Source organism: Crotalus tigris, unplaced genomic scaffold (assembly GCF_016545835.1).
Source record: "Crotalus tigris isolate CLP2741 ecotype Arizona unplaced genomic scaffold, ASM1654583v1 scf7180000018101.4720394464:4744507, whole genome shotgun sequence".
NCBI lineage: Eukaryota > Metazoa > Chordata > Lepidosauria > Squamata > Viperidae > Crotalus > Crotalus tigris.
The window spans coordinates 1,384,815-1,409,596 of NW_024096823.1; the positions used below are offsets into that span (position 1 = coordinate 1,384,815).

Here is a 24,782-nt window from a genome sequence, read left to right on the forward strand (position 1 = left end):
CTTCAACATCTTCATCAACGATTTGGATGAAGGGATAGATGGGGAACTCATCAAATTTGCAGACGACACCAAGCTGGCAGGAATAGCCAACACTCCAGAAGACAGGCTTCAGATACAGAAGGATCTGGACAGACTTGAACACTGGGCACTAACTAACAAAATGAAATTCAATGGTGAAAAAAGCAAGGTTCTACATTTAGGCAAGAAAAACCAAATGCACAAGTACAGCATAGGTGGCACCATGCTCAATAGTAGTAACTGTGAGAGGGACCTCGGAGTCCTAGTAGACAATCAGTTAAATATGAGCCAGCAGTGTGCGGCAGCTGCCAAAAAGGCCAACACAGTACTAGGCTGCATTAACAGAGGGATAGAATCAAAATCACGTGAAGTATTAATACCACTCTTCAATGCCTTGGTAAGGCCACACTTGGAATACTGCATCCAGTTTTGGTCACCACGATGTAAAAAAGATGTTGAGACTCTAGAAAGAGTACAGAGAAGAGCAACAAAGATGATTAGGGGACTGGAGGCTAAAACATATAAGGAACGGTTGCTAGAATTGGGTATGTCTAGTTTAACGAAGAGAAGGACAAGGGGGAACATGATAGCAGTATTCCAATATCTCAGGGGCTGCCATAAAGAAGAGGGAATTAAGCTATTTTCCAAAGCACCTGAAGGCAGGACAAGAAGCAACGGGTGGAAACTAATCAAGGAGAGAAGCAACCTAGAACTAAGGAGAAACTTCCTGACAGTGAGAACAATTAATCAGTGGAACAGCTTGCCTCCAGAAGCAGTAAATGCTCCAACACTGGAAGTTTTTAAGAAGAGACTGGACAGCCATTTGTCTGAAATGGTGTAGGGTTTCCTGCCCGAGCAGGGGGTTGGACTAGATGACCTCCAAGGTCCCTTCCAACTTTACTATTATTATTATTATTATTATTATTAATTTATTGTATTTCCTCCACAAGCTCAAATACTCTATAATACCCGCCTTCATTTAATTTTCTTAACAACTCTGTCTGAAGTACTCTGGACTGAGAGATTTGAATGTAAAAAAATATACCCCGACTTTTCATTACTTACTGAAGGATCCACTGCCTAGTAAGTTTATATATTGTTCAGTGGACAGAACTTAAATTACTGGGCTGTAGAAGAAAGCAAAGATGAGCTTGGAGATGTGTAGAAATCAGTAGCAAAACATAAGCTCAGTTTCAGAAAAAAGACCATATGAAAAGAACGTTGCCCTGCTTGACTCTTTTGGCAAAAGAATAATGGAAGAGGAAACTCTATCAGCCTTTCATGGTTATAGCCCAAATCAGGCCCAGTATCCTTCAATATCTTCATAAATGACTTAGATGAGGGAATAGAAGGGGAACTCGATTGACACTAAGCTGGCAGGACTAGCCAACACCCCAGAAGACAAGTTCAGGATCCAAAAAGCTCTTGACAGACTTGAACAATGGGCCCTGTTGAGTCCGTGGCGGGACAACAGACACGAGAAGCAGCTGGAGTTCTCAGTTTCATTTATTCAGCGTTCAGCTTACAGGAAGATGGCTTCAGCCTCGCCCAAACGCCTCGCAGCCTCTTATATAGGCAACTCCCGAGTAAATGGGTTACTTTTCCCGCGCCAGCACCCGCGCATGCGCACGGCGCTGGTGACAGCCTGTCTGGTCCCGGGCAGCTTTGCACCTGCCCGGGACTGCCTGCAAACGCCCGAGCCGTTTGCAAAGGCTCGGGACATAACACCCCTTTCCCCCGGGCTAAAACTACTACCAACATACAACATTTATTTTATACGACATTTTGCTCCCCAATGTTCCCACTGTTTACTGGCTTTTGCTTTGCCAGCAATGTTATGTAGTCTTCTAGGTACTTGGGAGATTTCTTTGCTCTCTGTGACCTTCTTAGCTCTGGGTTACTGGCATAAGTCCCCTGACTGGAGGGAGGCATGAGCCTGTTCTCTCTACTGTGCCCTGGTGTCTTCCAAGGACTGTGCCCCGATGCCTGGCCTGCTTGCTTGCCCACCTGGCTCGTCAGGCCAGGGCTTCTGTTGCTTTGTGACCTGGTTGTCCTACCTAGCTGTAGACCCTCAGGCCCCTTGAAGTGATAGCCACTGCTGGGCGTCTATGTAGAACCTCCTAGGTCAGTCCAAGACCTGTCAGGAGGCTGTCCATTCCCTGAACCCCATTCTGTGCTCGGGCTCGTGTGGGTTTCTGTACTTTCCCAAAACTCACGTGTTCCCTGATTTGTGCTAGGGTTGTTGTAGTCGGGACTTGGTTCCTCGATAACCTGTGTATGTTGACCCCCTGTAGGATTTGGGGGAAAGGTCAGGCCAAACCCTTGGGAATTGTGTGCAGTTCTCTTGCGAGGGAATGATTTGTTGGGATGCCCGGGTATCCTCCCGTAGTGGGAGTGCTGTGTGATGTGGTGGAACAGTGAGTATCTGACCCCCGGTGTGAGCTCCCTGGCTGGAGTAGGCGTGGTGCTGTTGTTGGGTATAGCTCCATGACTTCTTTCGGAGCAATCGCGAACCTTGGGACGAGCCGTGTGTGGCTCCCTCAGTGGCGATGGGCAGTAGCTCTTGCCCGTCCCTTTGCTCCAAAGGGTCCCCCTCCCCCCCTGGAAAAGACCCAGGAGTTTCAGCAGAAAAGTCCCGCCTAGAGCGGAGTTGGTCGATGTGCCGACGCAGGACACGACAGTTGTCCAGGGCAACCTCGTAGGAGAGAGGACCTGTGATCCTGGACACAGAAGCGGGGACCCATGTATGACCAGGCCCGTAATTGCGAGCCAAAACCGGGGCACCCACAAGTAGTTGTCTAGGTGCCCTAGGATGTGAGGTAGATGAAGGCAGTCTGTCCGGATGCAACCGGTCAAGTTTAGTAGTAAGTTGACGCCCCCAATGAAGTTCAGCTGGGCTTCTCCCTGTAGAAGTGGACGGTGTGGTGCGAGAAGAAAGGAGAAAGTCAGCCAACCTGTGATGCCAGTCCCCGTAGGTGAGTCTCTTCAAGGCGTCCTTTGCGATGCGCACCATACGTTCAGCCATACCGTTGGTGGACGGGTGAAAAGGTGCAGATGTGGCATGACGAATCAGGTTAGCCTGTAAGAAAGCTTGGAATTCGGAGGAGGTGAATTGAGGGCCGTTGTCGGACACAATGACATCTGGCAGCCCATGTGCAGCAAAAATCCCCCTCAGTACCTGAATAGTCTTTGCAGTGGTGGTGGATGAGACAGGCACAACCTCAAGCCATTTTGAATGGCTGTCAACAAGGACCAAGAAGAACTGGACCTGAAAGGGCCCAGCGTAGTCAATGTGCACCCTAGACCATGGGGACTGTGTTTCCTCCCATCTATGCACAGGAGCTTGGGGCATCTCTGGGCGAGATCGTTGGCACAGGTGGCATGCGTGTACCGTAGCCTCAATACCTTTATCTAAACCAGGACACCACAAGTGGCTTCGTGCAAGAGCCTTCATACGAACAATGCCAGGATGACCCTCGTGGAGGGATTCTAAGACCCTAGTCCTCATTGATGTGGGAATGACAACTCTGTTTCCCCAAAGCAGACAACCCTGAGAAAGGGACAGTTCGTTCCTTTTGGACCAGAAACTCTGAAACTCAGGACTAGGGCAGTGCTCAGGCCACCCGGACAGGACCCAGGAGCGGACACGTGAAAGTGTGTGATCTGTACCTGTTTCAGCGGTAACATCCCTGGCACTACGAGGGAGCTCGGGCAAGGCTTGGATTGATAGAATGTTGACAGCTGGCGCGGGGTCAGCTTCTACTACTGGCAGAGGCAATCTTACTGAGGCCTCAGCATGGCATTTCTTTCCCAGGCTTGTGGAGTAATGAAAGAATCATATGCAGACAAGAAAATAGACCACCTAAGCATTCTAGGGGAAAATGATGTGGGGAGTCTGCTTAGTGTGGTAACAGTCCCAGCAGAGGCTTATGGTTCAGTGGAGAAGACCGTGAAATGCCTGCCTCTGCCATATAGAAAATCAGTGGAAGTTTTTAATTCCAGCAACAACAGCCAGAGCCTCCCTGTCTATCTGAGCGTAGTTGCGCTCGGCAGAAGACAGTGTTCTGGAGTAGTATGCAATAGGAACCTGAGTTCCATCAGACCTGAGGTGACTCAGGAAAGCTCCAACCCCATAGGGGGACGCATCACAAGCGATGCACACAGGGAGAGACTCGTTGAAATGTGCAAGAACACTGTTAGAAGTGAGCAAGGCCTTGAATTCTTTAAAGCAAGCCTCATGCGCTTGTGACCACAGCCACACAGCCTGTTTGTCTAGTAGCCTGTGAAGAGGCTCAGCTACACTAGCTTTATGTGGAAGAAAAGAATTGTATAAATTCAGGAGGCCTAGGAAGGCCTGAAGTTCGGCCTTAGACTTTGGCCTGGGTGCTTCTAAAATAGCAGTTAGTTTGGATTCAGCAGGATGAATCCCAGCAGCATCAATTTTGAATCCCAGAAATTCAGTAGAAGGCACCCCAATCTGCATTTGTCTTTTCTGAGCTTAAGGCCTGATTTCCTGAATCTTAACAGGACAGCCCTAAGCCTTTCAGCTAGAATGTGTGTGGAGTCTCCTGCAATCAAGACATCGTCAAAGTAGGGGCAGACCCCTGGTATACATCGTAGTGTGTTTTCCATTACGCTTTGGAAAATCCCAGGAGCGACATTTACTCCAAACTGTAGCCTTTTTACTTTAAAGGCTCCCCTGTGGGTCACACTGGTCTGAGCTATGGCAGCATCATCATCAACAGGCAGCTGTTGATATGCTTGAGCTAGGTCAAGCTTTGCAAAAACACGCCCCCCCTTGAGAGAGGCCAGGATGTGACTGACCACAGGAACAGGATAGGCATGGTGCTGCAATGCCTTATTGAGTGTGCATTTGTAATCAGCACAAATGCGAATGTCCCCATTTGCCTTTAGAGGCGTGACAATGGGGGTCTCCCACGGGCTGGAATCAACAGGTTCTGGGATTCCCTGTTGGATTAGTTTGTCTAGTTCAGTGTCAATCTTACTTTTTAAAGCAAAAGGGACCCTTCTTGCTTTAATCCTAATGGGAGTGACAGTGGGGTCTAGCTTTAAGGACACAGGTGGTCCTTTGAATGTGCCCAGCTGGGGGCTGAAAACATCTGCAAATTCTTTGCAGACTTCCTGTAGGTCGAGTGTTTGTAAGCTGTTGAGTCCTGTGACGTGTATACCCAGGGCCTCAAACCAATCGAGTCCTATGAGACTCGTTCGTTCACCCCCTACTACTAATAAGTCTAGTGGACCTTCAAAACTCTTGTATTGCACGTTAAGGGTGGCCTCCCCCTTAACACACACTCTTGAGTTCTGAAAATCTGTTAATACAATATCAGAAGGCCTTAACTTGGCCTTAGACCCACTTCTGGAACAAATCTTCCTAAATGTATGCAATGAAATGATGGACAGGGCAGACCCTGTGTCTAGTTCCATAGATAATGGAACCCCTTGTAGCTTCACGTTGAGTGACAGCTTTTTTTTTTTCATGGGCTTGTGTGTGCCTGTTCTACAGATGCTTCTTCGCGAAGCGCAAAAACCTACCCTATTCTGGCTGGGGAATCTGGTACCTTTCAGGCGTTCTTCTTGGGGTTGTGCCTTTCGTCGGCTCAGACACACAGCCTGCAATGTGCCCTTGTTTACCGCTGCCCGGCAGGTAGCGAGTGCGAACTGCAGTCGGTTCTCCTGTGGCGACCTCCACAGCCGATGCCTTTAGGGAGCGAAGAGCCTTCCCTTCTGAGTTTCTCTTCCTTCGCGGGTGTAAGACGGTCGAACTTCCTCGTTCCGCAGATCCTCCTCGGAGTTTCGTCGGACGTTCTTCTGGTGGCACGGACGCACACATCTGCACTGCTTTCTGATCCGGCCGCATGTTTTTGACGGGCGCCCGCCTGCTGCTTCTTCTGCGGTGACTTCCCTTAAGGCGTCTCTGGCAAGGATAATTCTTACCTTGCGAAAAGTCTCTGTTGTAGCTCGCGATGCCTTAAACCGCACACGAATCGGTCCCTCAGTCGTTCCTCGAGGTCCTTGAACTCGCAGGGCTTGGCGGCTTTCCGTAACGCGGCGATGTATTCCTTGGCTGACTCACCGGACCGTTGATCCCTTTGTTCGAAGGTGTGGCGCCATGAGATAACGGACACCTTGGGGTGGAAGTGCTCCTTCAGCAGCTTCTTCAGGTCTGCGTAGCTTACAGACTCTACTGGAACAGGTGCTGCAAGGTTTTCTGCGATTTCGAAGGCGTCTTGGCCGCAAACGCAAAGCAGGGTGGCGCCTTCAAGCTATCTTCCCTCACTTGGTTTGCCTTGAAGTAGTTCTCCATTCTGGATACGTAGGACTCCCACCGCTCTGGATGTGAGACGTCGAATTCCGAAAGCCTTCCGATTTTCGCCATCTTCGGATCTTCAGGAGACGGGTCTATCAGCCAGCCTACCCCCGAATGCGCACCGGATTGGCGGGCAGCTGCCGAGTCGACGCCGTTCCTCTTCCGCCGCTCAGGACTCCTTGGGTAAGCTTACACTTCTTCCTTTCCAGGTAGTGCAAGGCATCCCACCTTCGTCGCCAGTGTTGAGTCCGTGGCGGGAAAACAGACACGAGAAGCAGCTGGAGTTCTCAGTTTCATTTATTCAGCGTTCAGCTTACAGGAAGATGGCTTCAGCCTCGCCCAAACGCCTCGCAGCCTCTTATATAGGCAACTCCCGGGTAAATGGGTTACTTTTCCCGCGCCAGCACCCGCGCATGCGCACGGCGCTGGCGACAGCCTGTCTGGTCCCGGGCAGCTTTGCACCTGCACGGGACTGCCTGCAAACGCCCGAGCCGTTTGCAAAGGCTCGGGACCTAACAGGTATATATGTACTTATGTATGCTGAATGATAGATCTGTGTTTATCGGAAGCATGTTTAAATTCAGTTATTGATGATGGTCTCACTAGCTCTGTTAGAAGTTGGTTCCAAGCTTCCACTACCTCTTGCTATGAAGTAATACTTGTTAACATCACTTTTGAACTTCCGTCCTTCAGTGTGATTCTTACTCTATGCAGTATTATTCCTATCTAACTGATCTTTTAAATAAATAAGAGGACTCCGGCCAACATTTAGGGTACCACGAGATCAGGAAAAGAATGAATAAGAAAAGCAAGAATATCAACACAAAATTAAATCTCTGGAGAGGAAGAAAAGCAGGAAATAATAAGACTTTCTAGCCTTTTCTATGCTGCCTGGCAAGTATGAAAATGTGGTCCTTGAACCTGTGATGGAATCTGCCTGAAGTAAGATGCTGTTGCTACCCAGTTTTTTTAACAGCCAGTATCACTACATGAAGAGATTTTAAAATATATGTGCTGTGTCTCATTTTCTAAGGACATTCTGTGTGAAATAATTAAAGTACTTTAATGGAATATAAGTCTACAAGGTATTATTGTATCATCAGAATTCTATACCACTGAGATTATGTTTGTCAGTCTCACAGGTCACACTAATGAAGTCTTTTACTGTATAGATCGCAGATTAGCAAAAGAAAGAGAAACAGGAAGTTAGGGAGGATGGTGCTATGGTCAAAAAGAGAAACGAACCAACCAGAAAAAAAGATATATTATAACTCCATCAATATGTAATAAACTGACTAGTTTCTATCACTGCCCTAAATTGTATTTATATGCTGTAAATCATCCTGGGAATACTTAAAAATATTTATGAAATATGATGTCTTTGACACAAAGAGACAATGATTAGATGGGCAAAAATTTTTGGATATAATATAGAATTGGAGAAATGGGAAAAAATATGGGAAATAAATATAAAATTGACTATGTCAGTGGCATTCAAGGAAAACCAGTTGAAGATGTTTTACAGATGGCATCTTCCACCAGCAAAGCTTGCCAAGATGTTCCAGAACAATTCGCCAACATGTTGGAAATGTAAAAAAGTACATGGAACATATTATCATTTATGGTGGACATGCCATAAATGCGAAAAAATCCTGGACTAAAATAAGAAGATGGATGGAAGAAATAATAGACCAACTCATAGACTGGAAACCAGAGATCTTTTTGCTGGGTATTTTAAATAGAAAATATAGTAAAGAAATATGGTACTTAATTTTACATATAACAACAGCAGCAAGAATAGCATATGCACAATTCTGGAAAAATGAGAATATACCATCAGAGGAAGAAGTGATAAGAAAAATCCTGGACTGTACTGAGATGGACAAATTAACAAAAGAGATAAAAGAAAAGGAAGACACAGAGTACTATCTAATATGGAACAAGTGGTATGACTGGTTGGAGACTAGAAATAATAGAGGAGAATAAATGTGGAAAGGTCAAAAGTGGAAAATGTGTGTATAATAATGTATAGTAATAATAATATGTATGAAGGAAGAAAAATGCAAATAAGAAACAACGGGGCAATAAGGACAAATATTCTAAAGAAGAATAAGGGAGGGAAATGTAAATAATAGAAGATTAAATAAAAATAAAAAAGAAATATGATGAATGATCATGATATTAAAGAGACTTTTGCAATACTATAGAGGCAGCTCGTGAGAAACAAAGTATTGGCTGTATGCTTTAGATATAAGTTTTTATGGTGATTTGGCTGATGGCTGATAGCAATTGGAGACAGAATGCAGGGTTTAGATCTGGCCCTTTAGGGGGTGCAACCTAGGTGGCTCTTTCTTGATTTTTTCCTCTTTATAATGGCCTGTGTGGTTTCTGGCCGAGGCAGACAGATAATCATTCACTCCTAGTTCACCATTTGCCAGAGGCTGACTAGAATGGAGCCTAGGCTTAACTGACACAAATGGTGAATGAAATGCTGTTAGCACTGCTGAAGGCAAGGCAACTGGAGGAGGAAGTGAGTACTACAGGCTAGCGAGTCATATGTGTAACCTCTCTCTCTCTCTCTCTCTCTCTCTCTCTCAGTGCGTATACATATAGTATATATGTCTGTGTGTATATATGTGTATGTATACATATATGTGTGTATGTATGTATGTATGTATGTATATATATATATATATATTTGTTTTCTGAGGTTTTCGCGGGTATTTGTATGTAGGTCTTTGGTTGTTCGGGTTTTCTCCCGCGTAAAATTGTGTCACTTCCAATTTTACGCGGGAGAAAACCCGAACAACCAAAGACCTACATATATATATATATATATATATATATATATATATATATATATATGTATGTGTGTGTACCTATATGTATACATATACACACACGCACATACAAACACATACCATCGCAACTTTTTTTTAAAGAAAAACTAATCTCCTTCTATGTGTACAGGGAATCAAACTGTATTAGTACAGGTTGTCCTCAACTTACAACACTTCATTTAGTGACCATTCGCAGTTACAATGGCACTGAAAAATGTGACTTATGACCGTTTTTCACATTTACAACCATTATGGCACCCTCATGGTCATGTGATCAAAATTCAGATGCTTGGCAAGTGGTTCATATTTATGACTGTCCTGGGGTCATGTGATCACATTTTGTGACCTTCTGACAAGCAAAGTCAATGGGGGAAGCCAGATTCACTTAACAACAGTGTTACTAACTTAACAAGTGGAGTGATTCAATTCACAACTGTGGCAAGAAAGGTCATAAAATGGGGCAAAACTCACTTTACAAATGTCTCACTTAAGAACAGAAATTTTGGGCTCAATTGTGGTCATAAGTCAAGGACTATCTGTATATAACTATGTTGTACATTTTTTAAAATGTTAAATGCAGAGATAAATCGTATATAGCATTTTAAGATCTTTTAACCTGAATTCTGTAAAAACCAGAGTGACATAACTAATTAGTATGCTTATGGCACACAATTATTTAGTTTTACTTATTTTTCCCTTTTTGTGTAGCTTTAAAAAAAAAAAGGAATCTCCTTGCCACAATTTCTACCAAAGGTTTGTCAGAGGCAAAACTGGAGCACTTACATTCCTCTCCATTTTTTTAGTCCCTTAGTATTTGTCCTTTACATATGATCATTTTGGGGGGCTACACTCTAGAACAGGGGTGCTGGCCCGTGGACTGGTTTCATCATACTGAAGCCATGCCCACCCCATTGCCGGCAAAGCAGAGTCGCGATATATCGTGACACGTCACATGATGTGCGAGTTTGACACACGTGCTCTAGAACATTGTTACATGCTCTAAGACCTCATTTATACATCTTGATCTGAGCCATGTTTTACTCATGGTTTATTCAAATGGTAAATGGTTCACACAATATTTTAAGCCACCTAAGATGGTTCCAGGCAATCTAAATTGTATGGTGGCTTATTTGATGTTGGTTTAGCTTGTTTTAGAAACAAAGCCTAAGTCACTGCAAGCTACATAACCTGAAAATGCTCTGTGTAAGAGTTCATAATCAGGACAGGCTTCAACAATAAGGAACTCTAAGTGTTGCGGCCATAGTACATTTTGGGAGGCACAATGTGGGAAAGTATAAGGCTGATAATATTTAAATAAGCTAAGCAGTACGGAGATAGCTAAAATGAACTGATATTGATATATATAAGCTTTTCATTGTATTCACTGTAAAAAATGTCGAACTGTTCATCTTTTGGGGCATCTACTTATGCAGCGGAGCCCAAATTGCTAATAGAAAATGTAAATTCTTCGAGTAAATATCTCCTTTGAGTTCGGCTTGGTAGATCAAAAAGGGCTTGACTTCCCAATGTATGTTTCAGCTGTTTTCCAAGAGCTCTCCATCAAATCATTAACTAAGTCTGATTCTACTCAAAATCTGAGCTCAGACAAATCAGCTGGGCACTGCTGCCTGCTGAGGCTCACAGACATTCCACTATTTTAAATTTATATTAGTTTTCTTCCAGAAGTCAAATTATATATTTATTAAATGAATAAATAAATGGACCAAATGATTGATGTTATGGGGCTCTTTATTTTTTGAAAAAGGATATTGCATTGCTGAACTTGAGGTTAAATGATATTAATATATCTTTCCTTGCAGGACAGATTGGGAAATGGCTTCAAAATGAAGTATAAATGCATGACAATGTCTGCCAAAATTGGTTGAACTAAACAATAACCCAGCAATTTTAGTTATTTTAGCACAAGCTAATAGTAGTCAATTTAGTTTTCTTCACTTCCTCATTTTCCCAGTCTAAGCTTATTACTGCTTTTCTTTACCATTTAAAAAAGTCTGCATGAAATATTTATATCTGTAAACACATCTTTTAACCAATACAATTTTCCTCCAGGTGAATTTCCTCATATAATGCAGCTTTGTGCTCATTCTCCCTAATAGATGTATTTTTATGCTTACTTTTTTTTTTAGTTCTGAACTTCGGTTTGAAATGTGAAATATTGGTCTATCTGTGTACAGTATTCTAGTTTGCATATGAGAAGTTTGAATGTAATATACTGATATGTGAACTGGACACATTTCTGGCTAATCTCGACCCAGGAAAGAGCTTTCTACAGTAACACATTCTAGATTTAAAAAGGACTGTAGGTAGCAAATGTGACTATATGTTAGTTATATGATGTCCAGATTGTTATTCTGATGTCAGATCATCTATAATGCATATTCTCTACATGTATTTGTCCATGACAGATAAATTATAAACATAAACTATAATATAATGTAATTTAAAAGATGTTATGTCATTTACAAAAATCATAGATTTTTTCCTGAATCTTACTTATTCTCCCCATTTAGGAACGATGATAGCCTATCACTAAAATGATCTTTTTCAAATCAGTTCCTCTGAACATAAAACTTATACTGTAATTGATTTGAATTGAATTTCTATGCTCCAATAGCTTTGCACAGAATTGTAGTCTTCCAGTTTCCTTAAAGGCCTCCGCTATACATATATTGCCATACACCACTCTGAGGGAGATGGGCAATTAAGAAATGTGAAATATAAATAAATGTATTTCATGAGATATACAGAACATGGATAAGAGTAACAAACCTTCTCTGTCATAGTTTGCGTAGCCCCAACTTACTTCAATTCTGCAACAAGTTGCATCTGTTTTATTTCAATGTGTGTTTGGTCCCAGCTGACTCACTACAGATATCTATACTAGGCTTTATCTTGGGATAATTTTTTTTTTTTTGCCTGAGCATGGTTGATTTTTGTTTTTTATATTATTTCAATCTAGCTATTTTATTTTAGTTTTTTATTTGATGGAGTTATCACTGACAGTTCTTTGGGATTCAAATAGTTACAAGTACTGTGAATAAAATGACAAACAAACATAGAAAGCACAATTCATTTGTTCACATTTAACTTAATTTATCTAACTTCAAAGGCGGAAAAAACTCACGTGTAAATATATAGAGTAAAATTGGCAAACCAAATGTCTATATTGAGACTGCCAGTGATGGATTGTATGTACAGGTATGGCTAAAATTAGTTCTTCAAACCCTTCTTGAACAGGCAAATAAAACGTTTGCTATAATCAAAATTGTTTTGATATTTTTAAAAATAGATTTCATTTCTATGTAAATATATAGTATTATCTTAAGGATGAAAACAAAATTGGCATGCTATCATATGGCACACCTCTCTGGTGACTAATATAGAAGGAGGAGGAAATTCATATTTTCCAAATTAATTGGACTGATTTATAAGAGGTGTAGATTTTAAGATGGCCTATTAAGATAAGTTCCCAATGGATAAACTTACCATTCATCAACCCGATATAAAAGTTATGCTGCTTGATATAAAATCTGAAAAATTAAACAATTTCTCTAACTGGCAATTGGATTTCCTGAGTGAAAAATGAAATGAAGAACTTTCTCAAACTTCTGTATAATTTGTTTATATATATTTTAAGAGTTTATGAGAAAAGTTACACAAAGCAAAACATTCATTTCACTCTTACTCCAAATACACAATTTAAATTCAGCTCATCTATCCAAATCTATTGCTGTTTCTGATAAATACATTTAAATACATATATAAATACATTAAATAAATACATGTATTTAAATTCAATACAATCATTTTGTACCACAGTTTTTTCAAACCAAAGAACACTAAGTTATTGCATTCAGACATTATGGAAATTGACCCAACAACCAGTTTTGACACCTTAATAAGCCCCAAAACACTAATTCTGAACTTAACCAATTGATATTATACTCAGAAAAGGGTCTAAAGTCATTATATTTGGCATAGAAATCATATGTTATTCAATTAGTATTAACTTCAGTAAATATATATTTCTTTATGCTACACTTAGAATAGAAAACAGTTCCAATAATAACTTTTCTCTGTTGCTTATTCTAGAGGGGATATTTTTTATTGGAACCTTAACTTTGGAAATCAGCCCCTGCCCCATTATTTTTAAGATTCGTTTTTTTAAAAAGTGATATTTCTTCAATCAGTGGGTGTTGTTAGACAAGAACTGGAGTCATTTTTAGAGAACACATATTCTTCTGCAAAGACTTAGGAGGAAACCAGCTTGGAGCATGTGAATTTTATTTTAGATCAAATGTATTTTTGTTTATTTGATTTAGATTGACCCAACTATTTATTTCTATCACAGGAGCAATTAGGGTATTTTGCGGGGGGGGGGTACGTAATCTCTGCTTTGCTTGCGATTGCATGAGAAACAATCATAAAGGATTCTGAATTATTTGCAGTTGGTATTTCAAAGTAATGCACTAAAATGGTGAACAGCTTCAATTGCAGGACACTCGTCAAATATGGAGAATTCAGGTTACATATTCTTAATCTGTTTGGCTTCTGTACTGAGCTGAAGGGTGTGTGTTTAAATATATTTATGAGCTCAAAGATGTTGAGGAAATGCATTTAATGATTTGAAATGACTCTTTCTCTATCCCACACCTACTGATCATGAGATCATTTGGGGGATGTTGGGAATTAACTTTAAATTATCACTTGGTTTTTCATTTCAGGCACTGTGGTACTTCATCAGACATATTTCATTCAGTAGAGAAATTGTTGTTTTCAGTAAATAAAATGAGTTAATCTCCTGGTCTCCATTTATTTAAAACAATTTTATATTGCCCTTCATCTCAAATTTAGAGGAAGCACTGAAGATAAAATATTGTAAGCTTATAAATGCTGTTATATTTTGGTTCATTCTAACAACCAGACTGTAAGCAAAACAACAACCAATACTTTTTGTTTCTTGTTCTATATTTTATATAAAATTGGGTTCAGGGTACTCTAACTTATGAGCCAAAAAGAATGTTGGATAATAGTTACTGAAACTAGGTAGACTTTTTAAATCTGACCTGCTCCAGTTATTTTAATTATATCCTTATAGTGATGCTTATGGTGATGGGAATTATATTCCAATGTATTTGAAATACACTTTAGTTTTTCTCCTCCATAGTATTTCAAGACAGCAGAAGCAAATGGGATTTCAAGGGAAGTGCCTAGAGAAATGGAACATAAGGAAGTTAGGCAAGGAAAAAAATTGCTGTCCTAAATCACATGCTTTGATCTTAAAATTAGGAGAGAAACAACATTTTATGTGTGAATTTTTATTCCTCAATTGATAACCGTTAGATGCATTTGTAATCAGACTTCAGAGAAATGCATTGTGTTTGAAGTGTTAGGAAAAGAAATAAAAGTTCTGTTGATGCTGTTCTGAAAAATATCAACATTTTTATGGGCTGTTATATATTGTACTCAGGTAGGTACAGTACAATCAGAAAGTATTCACTTTTGTCAGTTTTGTTATGCTGCAGCCCGATTCTACAGTTGTACATATATGAACAAAATTGAAGGGAATCTGAATACTTTCTGAATGCGCTGTATACGCACTACAAGGAGATAATTATAAACTTGAAAAGTCATTCTGTGATGCATCCAGCTTTTGTGTATCAGTAGATACCTACACACCCTGTAGTACCTTCTCCAACTGCAGGTCCTTTAGATGCTGGAATTATGAATTCCAGAATTCCCAGAAAGTAAGAAAGCTGGCTGGAATTGTATATTCTGGAAACATGTTGTGTGCTGAGATCACCAAGTAAAAGCACTAAGAAGTGGTATATAAGTCTGATATATATATATATATATATATATATATATATATATATATATATATATATATATACACACATATATGTTTTCTGAGGTTTTCGTGGGTGTTTGTATGTAGGTCTTTGGTTGTTCGGGTTTTCTCCCGCGTAGAATTGGAAATGTCTTGCCGACGTTTCGACGAAGTCTCATTCGTCATCTTCAGGCTGGTGTTCTTGGCTTCGTGCTTCCAGGTTTCCAGGTTCTGGTTTACAGAGTGAGATAGGCATTTAACAACTATATGTAAGATTTCTTTCAGCATCTGCCTTTTAACCCTGATGATGTCAAGTGTATTTGACGAAAGCTTGGTTGATTAAACTTTTATTTCTTAAATTTCTCTTGGTGATCATTATTTTAATAAAAAATGGAAATTCCCAAGAGTCAAATTTTTACTTGTATTGTTAATGTGTGTGTGTGTGTGTGTGTATATATATCAGACAATTGAGCCCAAAATTTCTGTTATTAATGAGCTATTTGTTAAATGAGTTTTGCCCCATTTTATAACTTTTCTTGCCACAGTTAAGTGAATCACACTGCACGTGTTCAGTTAATAATACAGTTGTTAAGTGAATCTGGTTTCCCCATTGACTGCTTGTCAGAAAGTCGCAAAAGGTGGTCACATGATGTCAGGAAACTACAACATTCATAAATAGGAGTCAGTTGCCAAACATCTGAATTTTGATCACGTAACCACAGGGATGAAAAGAAGAATGAAAGAATGAAAACAGTCATAAGTCACTGTTTTCAATGCCATTGTAACTTCGAACAGTCACTAAATGAACAGTTGTAAGCCAAGCACTATCTGTACTTGGAATTGTTTCTTCAATATATTACAGAGACATCGCTCTGTTCCACAAATATTGGATTTAAAATGGAAACTGCCAGGATATCAGAGTCTCAGAAGGATTATACATCCTTCTAATCTCTCAAATTAAATTAAGCCAACATACTTTTCATATACTTTTGCTAATAAACTACTCAACTTTAAAGACAAACAACTTTGCACATGCTCAGAGTCACAACTTATGAGGGGATGTGAAATATAGTTTTATAAACAAAAATACCCAACAATTTTATCTCTTAGAATTCTAGTTGTCTTGTATTTACAGCTGTACATCTAGCTGCTAGTTGCTAGGAGGATGGTTTGAGAAATAAACTGAGGAGGAGGGAGGAAAAGGGTACAGGGAAGGTTAGTTTGAAGATATTGATTGCAAGACACACTGAACCATAACTAACAGTCATGTTTTAGCTGAACATATTGTGTAAACTCAACCCCTACAGTTAATTTATGATTCAGTGAGTCATGGACACCCATATCATTAAATAAATCGTACTTAAACCAAGCATGAGTAAGCATATTGTATTGGCAATGAAAATATTAAAAGAGGTGAATAATTTCTGCCTTTTAGGATTGACTATCAACATTAAATGACCAATGGTCAGGATATATGTCACAAACTAACACACGATAGGGTAGGAATAAAGGTCTTGGAAACTATTGAGATATTGTCATGTGTCTATCCCTACAAAGATCAGAATTGTACAGGGAAGGACTTTACCTGTAATTCTCTATGGAAGTGAAAGATGGGCTTTGAAGCAGCTGTATAGAATATTCATGCACCTTTGAACTCCAGGGTTAGAGAGAATGCCATACACATTCTTAGAAACAACTGGCTCATAAATCCAGTTCAGAGTTCTCGTGTAAAACAGAAATGACCAGGGTCAGATTGTCATATTGGACATATGAAGGCCTAGCACTCTAAAAAAAAAAGTTTATAATATTGGGGAAAGTAAAAGGAAAGGGAAGAGGATGACCTAGAGTTGGATGGATGGACTCAATTATAGCCACAATGTGTGACTTTTGGAAGAACTGAAGAATAAGGTTGGAAACATATCATAGAACGTAGAAGTACAGAATTGGAAGGGACCCTGTAGTTCTTGTAGTCCAACCCCCTACTCGAGTAGAACAGAGGTCCCCAAACTTTTGGGCAGCAGGGACTGGTTCCGTGGAAAGGTTTTTCCATGGACCGGAGGGCGCGTGGTTTTGTGTGCTGCCTGCATCTCACAGATGGGGCTTTGCTTGTTTGTGTGGACCGGTTGCTGGCATGCCACCTTCCAGTACTGGTCCATGGACTGGGGGTTGGGGACCCCTGGAGTAGAAGACTCTATACCATTTCAGACAAATGGTTGTCCAGTCTCTTTTTGAAAGCCTCCAATGATGGAGGCAAGCTACTCCATTGGTTGACTTCTCTCACAGTTAGGAAATTTCTTCTTAGTTTTAGGTTGCTTCTCTACTTAGTTAGTTTCATCCAAGTCTATATGGCTGCTAAGAGTCAACACCATCTTTGTGATATATGATTATATACCAAAATCTATTTATACACATATTTCACACCCATTGACGCAAGACACCAAAACGTTTCCTGGCTAAGTAAGGCATGAACTGGAAACCTGTGCCCTTCTGGATATCACTGAAGATATTACTCCCCAAAGACCAAACTGATGTGTCCAAGAATGAAGATTGCTGGCACTTACAAATCAGCAATATCTGAAGGTCCACAAGAACCTCTATTCTCTAGTTTCCCCCTTTCTAATGGTTTATCATAATTGTCATCAGCTGCAATCAGCATGACCAACCCAGATGTAAACAATTAAAGCATCTGGAAAGTACATTTATTGATTGCAGCACTTCCCTTCCCTCCAATTATCATTTTGCATAATTTGTTGTTGGTTTTTTTTTGTTTTTGTTTTGGAGCATTTTTTCTCCTTTATTCAGAAAATAGTGAAGGGAGATCTCACCGCTAGGGGATCGAAGATTAATCAGGACCTTTTCTTATCCTACCACAGCTCACCTAGTCAGATTTACTCTGAAGAACAACTGTAACTGGTAAAGTGAATAGAATTTTCTCTCGGCACCAGCCTTCAGGGAAGACTTTCTATAGCTGGAGAAGACGCAAGTGAAAGCACATCTGGGAGAATATTCTGCGTTTCCGTGAACAGCTGGACTCAAAGGATGAGAAACAAAAGCTTTTATTAGCCCCACCCGGATTGCTTTCAGGATCGAAAGCTGCCGATTTCACATCAGGTAAGAGGTTGTAGCCAGACTTTCTCCGACACTGAGAAACCAATCCGCTGGTGCGACGGTTTCCTTTTATCTGCTGGAATTTAAAAAACAAACAAACAAAACATTCGGATTTTCCGACACCCTGTCGTCTCGCAAGGCAAGCGCTTCCTTGTTAACGCACCGCGATCCTATACCGTATCTCGAATGGGTTTCTGCATTTGGCCGGGTTGCAATTGCACAGCCCTGGAGATGGCTGCTTCCCAAATGCTGGGCTTTTCCTTTCCCTACGCCGGTTGAGCATCCCACCTGCTTCCACCCATTCCCTAATAGCAGCGGCTCACAAAAAGTGAAAGTAGCCAAGCAGAGGACGCATATCAAGGGCTCCTGCGCTCTATCCTGCCTGTCGCCCAGGCGTCTCCCGCGCCTACTTTCCCGACTTGCTAATCAGGTCACCCTAGGATAAGAGGGAACCGCTTGCTGGGCGATGCTTACTCCGAGAAATGCGGGCCTCCCTTGAGCTCCAACCCGATTTGGCGGCAACAACTCCTTGCTTTCGTCGAGGTGGTGGATAGGAAAGAGTTAAACGCTGGCTCTTTGCCTCCCCTCCGGTGTAGTGAAGCGAGCGAGCGAGCAGCAGCGGAATTGCTGGCTGACTCGAGAGAAAAGGCAGAGAAGGCTGGTTGCGATGCTCCAACTACAGAAGACTCGGTGATCCGATATATTGCACGTATATTGTCTTATTTTGCTTTTTTTTTCACATCACCCCCCCACCCTTCTCTCCTCTGAAGCTTCCCACCCCCTTCTGCGGGACTTTCGCGGCGCGTGTTCAAGCCCTGGAAGGAGCCGCTCGTGCACACGCGCGCCCGCCGCCCGCCCAGCCTCACCTAGATCCCAGGGTTGCTTTGCCTGGCTTGCTAGGTGCAATTGCTGGAGCCGCTGTTTCCTTCTGCACCGGAAAGTTTCCCCCGCCTAAAGCAGCATCTTTGCAAGCGGACCGCGCTGCAAAAGCTTTGGCGAGAAGCGTTTTTCTTGGGGCGCGTCAGAATTTCGGCTTAAGATCCGTTCCAAAAAAAAAGAGGAAGAGGAGACGCTGGAGTAGGAGAGACACAACCCCCCCCCTCTGTTTCCCCCCTTTTCTTGAAGGGTTGTAGGATAACAAGGAAAAGGGGAAACGGCTCTTGATCGGGGAGCCTTTTATTTCATTCGCTGCCGCCACCACCCCTTGCTTTTTAGTGACCATTCATCTTGGGGGATTTATTTGCGGAAAATAACCAACTAAGAGAACCAAGCCAACTTGGAAAGAGGAGACCCCCGCCTTGCTCTCTCTCCCATCCGCCCCAACGTTGTTCGTGGGTTTCCAGTGTAAGGATTGCTCTCTGGGTTTGCCTTTTTTTTCTTTTTTTTTTTTTTGTCTCCGTGGCCAATATCCAAAGGAACTCTGGAATTAGAAAGAAGCCGACCGCCGATCGTATGTGTGTCTGCGTGATACCCAGCTGCATCTGTTTCACACGGCGCCGAGAAGAATTCAGGCGGCGTGCAGGTAAGGGAAAGAGACAGGGTGCCTTTTCCCTTGGATTTCCCTTTTCTCTCTCTTTCTTTTCCCGTTTTAAACGGCGCCTTGCATTGGATTCCTGCTCTCTCCTTTAAAAGTCCATCTCTGGGCGCATCTCCTTTTCCATTTCTTTACCACCAGCCCCGTTTTGGTTCCGAGGAGAGGGAAAGTTACTGGCCCCGTAAAGGAGACCCGAATTCGCCGATGGAAGGGAGGCGAAAACGGCTGAAAGGGAGATAGAGGGACCTCCGCATCACCCCTTCTTTCTTTCTTTCTTTTTTTAAAAGAGGCACTTTAGGTTTGTTGAATTTCAACTGTGAATGTTTGGCGCGTTTTCCCTTGGTGCTTTCTGTACAGCTGCTGAGAGGGGAAGCCAGGGGAAGCGGGCAACCCAGCCTTTTCATGCTTTAGGAGCAGCGTGGATGGGTGGGTGGATGGAGGAGGACGGGAAGGCACCGTGGCCCAGGCTCCTACGGCTCCAAAGTCAAACGCGGTTGTCTGTGAGGGATTGCACTCCGGAATCGGCTGGGGATTGTTGCGCGTCTTTTTTCGTCCACTAGAGGTTCCCCGGGAGCGCGGGATTGAAAAAAAATAAAATAAAAATCGAAGGGAGAAACCCCCCGGAAAATGGGGTTCGTGTCATCCGTACCTCAGGGAGAGCGGCGGTCGAAACGTGGCTGTCTCTACTTTCGCCCCTTCTCGGCGGCTTCTAATTTCTGGCCGGTGGGTGAAGGGAGACGTGTGTATGTGTGTGTGTGTGTAGACAGCGAGCTTTGCGCTCTCACTTCTGTGCTTGACTGTGGAAACCTCGCTGTTTTCATATGAGGGGACGGAGGGAAACTCCTATCCGTAGTCGGCATTTCTCTCAGAGGGCTGCTTAATGTTTCAGAAATAATGGCTTAACTTTAGGTGTCCTATTTAATATTTCCTACTCCGTAGGTGATATTTTTCTCAAAGAGCATTTTAGGGTGACCCATTTATTTTAACATGGTGGAAGGTGGCAGGCTTGGAGTTATCTGGAGGAAAGGTGAGGAGGAGAGTTTGGGTTATGCTCTCCAGCTGTTTCTGCAGAGAAAGAAAACTAATGGGTATACATCCAATCCATAGGTTGAAACCAAATAGATGTTTTGGTGGATGCTTTTTTTGAAATCCTCTGCACATTTTCTTAATTAAAATATTCCTTCTGTGATCTTGATCCTAGTGATCCAGCCCCTTGTTCATTTTCTGCCCCATTGCTGTGATGGTTAATGCAGCTCACACATACAGAGTTTGATAAACCCTTATTTTCTGATTTCTTCACCCTTTCTCAGAAGCCCTCAAATGCTTTCCAGTTGTAACGTACTTTGTCAGCTGAATAGTATCCAAGAATGAAATTGGATATAGTAGAATCAAGCATACTAAAAAGGAAAGCTTTGTCCCCTGATCTAGTGATAGCACTCATGGGGAAGAGCATGAGTTAAGAAAATTCTGAAGAATCTTCAGTTTGTAACCAAATGTTGGCATATTGTCATCAGCCATTGAAATCCTTTATTTCTTCTGGCTATTCTGCCATGAAGCTCTGGTGACAAAAAGCTGTTGGCGCTTTTTTGCTTTGCCCCCAAGAAAGAAAATGTGGGTTCCAATGTCCAATATTATGTCTCCTTGTGGCTTTAGTTTCTCTGCCAGAGAATCACTGTACTAACATTTAATGAATACTTTAGGATTGCCAGGAAAACCCCAAATGAAGACTGCTGGGTAGAGATGGCAAGAAAAAAATAAGTTTTCTCCAGAGGTTCTGCTTCCTTGTGTCTAGACACAAAGTGGTAGGGTCAGTTAAAATGATCCAGGAGTGATTAACTTGGGAAAAACAAACTGACTTATTAATCCAGTTCTAAACGTTGTGTATATATACACATCCACACATATATTTATATTATGAAGGATTGCCAAAAGCCTTATTTTCACTTATATCACGGCCAGATGTTTGCTTTATCATAACTAAACATGGTTGATAGGTTACAGGGCATGGATAATGCTTGAGGATTATAGTCTTGGAGATTCCACATGTGAACAAGACTCACTGAACTTGGTAGACTTGACCTCTGAATGCAGATATCTAGAACTGTAGTATTACTATAGTAATAATGATTGGGATTATTATTTTAAGATATATTTCTAGTATCTAATCTAATTCACATGTGTTCTATGAAATACCATGCATGCTTAAAGCTCATTATTCATCTAACACATGAGGGAGGCTAATATATTCTATAAAAACTGGCCTTTTCCTGAGTTAAAGGTTTAATTAATATTAACCTGTATAAGTATAGCACATCTTCATAGCATATCTTAGTATGGAAAACGTTTTAATAAAGACAAATACTGTCATTTGTATATTAGATGTACATTTTGACCAGGCCAGCTTAATTTTCAGCCAGTAGTTTCAACCAGTCAGGATTGAAAAGCTTTTAATTTCAAAGATCTTTGTGACGTAAAATTTTGTATGCTGTATAATAATCACATTATTGATTGCCTTTATCAGAAAGCTGTCTGCTGTTTTCTGATAAAAGGCTTAAAGACAGCAGCAGATAATGTGCAGTAAGTTTTGTGACTTGCTTTCTTACTGCAAACATTCCTAGAATAGCTGTGTCAGGATCTGTCAGGTTTTTTTTCTCTGTTTTTAAAACTCAATTTTATTTGAGATTTTACTGGATCATTTTTATACAAATATAGCTAAACTATACCACAAAACTGGAGAGATAGTGGGGGGGGGAGGAAGGCAGAAAAGGCTGCTTTCATTTTGATTCAACATTTTAATTGTCCTAAGTGTGAAAATCATCATGCAGAGATAAATATAAACTAATATAAAGTATTATATTCCCTGGAGTGGTTTCAGGGGAAAAAAAGAAAACCACATGAATTAGACCTCAAAGCTGTATAATTGGCTCCCTATTGTATGTTTGGAGAACTAGAGAATACCTCTGGTAAAGCATGAGTTAGGTACAATGCCCATTTTAGAAGGGAGGGAAAGGATAAGGAAACATGGAGTCAATTTCCTGTGCGTATTTAATTGCATTTCAGTGAGAATTACTTATCAGAAGTATTCTTACAGTTGCAGCTTGAGGGGAAGAGAACAATCTTCCTAGAAAAAAAAAATCAGCATATGTGTCTTCACTATGAACTGCCAATGCTCTGCTAAGGCAACACCCATTACAGGGAGCACAATAAGAAAAATGGTCTTTTCTGCATAGCAAATGTGAAAAATGGAGGCATATGTACTTCCCAGTGTTATGACTTGACTATTAATTATTTTATTTGACACTTTGTTTTCTAAGAAGAAAAAGAGCTTCATTTATCTATGATTTTAAAAAAAAGCATCTGTGATATGTTCTGATATTATCGAAGATCGTGACACTGCTTTTAAATTAGTCAAATTCCTCTGATTTATCCTTGTTGATTTTGCTATTTAGGTAAGAGAGCGAGATGCAATATGTTTTGTGCTGCTGATGCTTCAGTAAAATGACACATCTTGCTGCATTTATTTTGTGTCTAGACATTCTGTGAAAGGTCTCTAGGTGGAAATGTTTTCCTGTGTAGAAAGAACAGAGGAAATACAACTATAAGAGATGTTCTACGACAGCTAAGCTATCTCTAAACCTTATAATCCATTTAACAGGTACCATTGAATTAAACTAAATATCCCGGGACAATATTGTTAAGTTGTAAGCTCTAATGGATGTGGTCTTAATGCTCTCCTAAGACATTTTATTGCCTGAAGGGAGAGGCAAAATGGAGTACTCGTGTCTGTATGCTGGAACCACTATTTCCCACCATGGTTAGTGTTTTATAGTACTGAGCACAGCAGGCTAACACAAGGCTGTGTTTTGTGACATATACTGTACCATATAAAGATCTCCCTCATGATTTCTTTCCCCTTGTGCCATCTTGGATAGCAGCCATTCTCTGATCATTGGTAGGGTTTTTCTTGCATAGTCTTGATGGGTGAAAGTTGGTCTCTTTGCTGCTAGAAATGCACCTTCTTGGTTGTTGTCCCAAAGTGGATAGGCATGCAGTATTCAACTGAACTGAATACTTGACCAAGTTTGATTATACACACAAGGAATTTGTCTCCGGTGCAGAAGCTCTCAGTGTACATACAAAGCAATAGAATCATCATCATCATCCCAATAAGTGGGGGTGAGTAAGAAAGATAGAAGGGAATAATAGATAAGGAATAATAATCATACATCCATTGTACATGGTAAATACACATAGATATTAGAAAGCATTGTAAGAATTGGGTGTTCAGAAGTGTGATGGCCTGATGGAAAAAACTATCCCTGTGTCTAGTTCAATGTTTCTCAACCTTGACAATTTTAAGGCATGTGGACTTCAACTCCCAGAATTCCACAGCCAGCATTGCTGGCTGTGGAATTCTGGGAGTTGAAATCCACATGCCTTAAAATTGTCAAGGTTGAGAAACACTGGTCTAGTTGTTTTGGCCTCCAGTGCTCTGTTACACCCCATCCTGAGGGGAAGAGTTGAAAACAGGATGTGAGGGGTCTGCAAATATCTTCTGAGCCCTCCTGATCCACACAATATACAGATCTTCTATGGAAGGCAGGCTGATTGCAATTGTCTTTCTGCAGTCTTAACTATCTGTTGGAGTCAGTACCTATCCTTTTTGGTTGCTGTACAAAAGTAGTAGTACAGCAGTTAGAGTAGTACAAATGCCAGACTCAATAATTCCACTGTATCAACAATTTCTGAGGCAGTCCGAACTTCCTGAGTTGGCGCAAGAAGAACATTCCTGAGTTGTGTCTTTTTAATGCTGGTTGTAATGTTAAGTATCCATTTTGAGTCCTGGGAGGTTGTAGAAGCCAAAAATTTGAAGGACTCTACTGCTGATACTGTGCTGCCAAATATGGTAAGAGGTGGTAAAATAGAAGGGCTATTCCTAAAATCCACTCTCATCTCTATAGTTTTAAGCGTATTCAGCACCAGATTGTTACGGCTGCACCACAGGGCCTGTTGTTAAGTCTTCTGCCTATATGCAGACTCATTACTGTCTGCAAACTTCAGAAATTTAACAGAGGGGTTCCCTTGAGGAACAGTCACTGGTAT

The 24,782-nt window shown here is 41.2% G+C and overlaps 1 protein-coding gene across 5 annotated transcripts in view; it reads left to right on the forward strand.

Moving 5' to 3' along the window:
- The first annotated feature begins 19,233 nt into the window (after positions 1-19,233).
- LINGO2 (leucine rich repeat and Ig domain containing 2) overlaps positions 19,234-24,782 on the forward strand; it is a 684,882-nt gene continuing 679,333 nt past the window's right edge. For all 5 annotated transcript variants that reach the window (XM_039347805.1, XM_039347804.1, XM_039347803.1 and 2 more), the window contains exon 1: positions 19,234-19,667. The gene's annotated coding sequence lies outside the window, so the exon portion shown is untranslated. The remainder of the gene's footprint in view (positions 19,668-24,782) is intronic.